General features: G+C 32.8%; 1 protein-coding gene across 1 annotated transcript in view; it reads left to right on the forward strand.

Annotated features, from left to right (window-relative positions):
- BCL11A (B cell CLL/lymphoma 11A) overlaps positions 1-1,087 on the forward strand; it is an 85,647-nt gene extending 84,560 nt beyond the window's left edge. Inside the window, exon 3 of the mRNA XM_006909575.1 lies at positions 1-1,087. This exon is cut by the window's left edge and continues 4,138 nt beyond it. The gene's annotated coding sequence lies outside the window, so the exon portion shown is untranslated.
- The last annotated feature ends 818 nt before the right edge of the window (positions 1,088-1,905 follow it).

Below are 1,905 nucleotides of genomic sequence, written 5' to 3' on the forward strand. Positions count from 1 at the left end.
GGTTGTAAAAAAAAACATACATTGGGGAAAGGTTTAAGATTATATAGTACTTAAATATAGGAAAATGCACACTCATGTTGATTCCTATGCTAAAACACATTTATGGTCTTTTTTCTGTATTTCTAGAATGGTATTTGAATTAAATGTTCATCTAGTGTTAGGCACTATAGTATTTATATTGAAGCTTGTATTTTTAACTGTTGCTTGTTCTCTTAAAAGGTATCAATGTACCTTTTTTGGTAGTGGAAAAAAAAAAAGACAGGCTGCCACAGTATATTTTTTTAATTTGGCAGGATAATATAGTGCAAATTATTTGTATGCTTCAAAAAAAAAAAGAGAGAAACAAAAAAGTGTGACATTGTACAGATGAGAAGCCATATAATGGCGGTTTGGGGGAACCTGCTAGAATGTCACACCGATGGCTGTCATAGGGGTTGTACATATCCTTTTTTGTTCCTTTTTCCTGCTGCCATACTGTATGCAGTACTGCAAGCTAATAACGTTGGTTTGTTATGTAGTGTGCTTTTTGTCCCTTTCCTTCTATCACCCTTACATTCCAGCATCTTACCTTCATATGCAGTAAAAGAAAGAAAAAAAGGAAAAAAAAAACACAATGTTTTGCAGTTTTTTTCATTGCCAAAAACTAAATGGTGCTTTATATTTAGATTGGAAAGAATTTCATATGCAAAGCATATTAAAGAGAAAGCCCGCTTTAGTCAATACTTTTTTGTAAATGGCAATGCAGAATATTTTGTTATTGGCCTTTTCTATTCCTGTAATGAAAGCTGTTTGTCGTAACTTGAAATTTTATCTTTTACTATGGGAGTCACTATTTATTATTGCTTATGTGCCCTGTTCAAAACAGAGGCACTTAATTTGATCTTTTATTTTTCTTTGTTTTTATTTTTTTTTATTTGGATGACCAAAGGTCATTACAACCTGGCTTTTTATTGTATTTGTTTCTGGTCTTTGTTAAGTTCTATTGGAAAAACCACTGTCTGTGTTTTTTTGGCAGTTGTCTGCATTAACCTGTTCATACACCCATTTTGTCCCTTTATTGAAAAAAATAAAAAAAAATTAAAGTACACAATGTAAGCTTCTTGTGTCCTCATTTGACACACTCTGTAAATTACTTTCAAGAAAATAACAGGTTTTAAGAGAAGGCCAGTCAGTCTTTTTCAGGATTATTTCTGTGGGCATTTTGATGCGTGTATTATACCCTAAAGGAACATAAAGTACTTACTATATTAAAATAGACATATCTCAAACCATGAAAATAGTTTTTAGACTTTATAGTTCTAGAATAATTTTTAAGAAATGGAAGGCGTTTTCAGGCTGATGTTAAAAATTTTCCCTCCATCTCTTAATCCATTCAGATATAAATGAAAAACTTTGTGGTAATAGAATCTTAAGCTTTAATTTCCTTTGGATTTTTTGCTGTTCTTGTTTCAAAGTTCTTTTCTATTCTCCCTTACCTGCCCTACCTTACAATATAATGTAAACAAAGGTTTTTTTTTAATCAGCTTTTTTATTCCCACATAAGAGTCTTTCCTCATTTAAAAAGTAACCCCACCTCCCAAATCTAAAAGTCCAGAAATGAAGGCATCAGGAGAGAGAGAGAGAGAGAGAGAAGGAGAGAAGAAAGCAAGCAGTAGCTAGGAATTTAGCCAGATGTGGTCAAATCAGATTTCCTGAAGTGTATGGTGGTTTGCCTTGTGATTCTGAGATCCTAGGGACCCTAGACAGGACAGTCCTTTTAGGTGGTTTTATAGGGTATTCTTGATGGAGAGTAGATTACGGTGGGAATACCCTTCAATTAATTATATTTTGGCCAAACATATTTTTGAAGTGAAATATCTTTGAAGAGGAAAGCCTATTTTTAAAACCCCTCCTTAGAAATGTGTG

This window comes from Pteropus alecto, unplaced genomic scaffold (assembly GCF_000325575.1).
Source record: "Pteropus alecto unplaced genomic scaffold, ASM32557v1 scaffold131, whole genome shotgun sequence".
In the NCBI taxonomy this organism is placed as follows: Eukaryota; Metazoa; Chordata; class Mammalia; order Chiroptera; family Pteropodidae; genus Pteropus; species Pteropus alecto.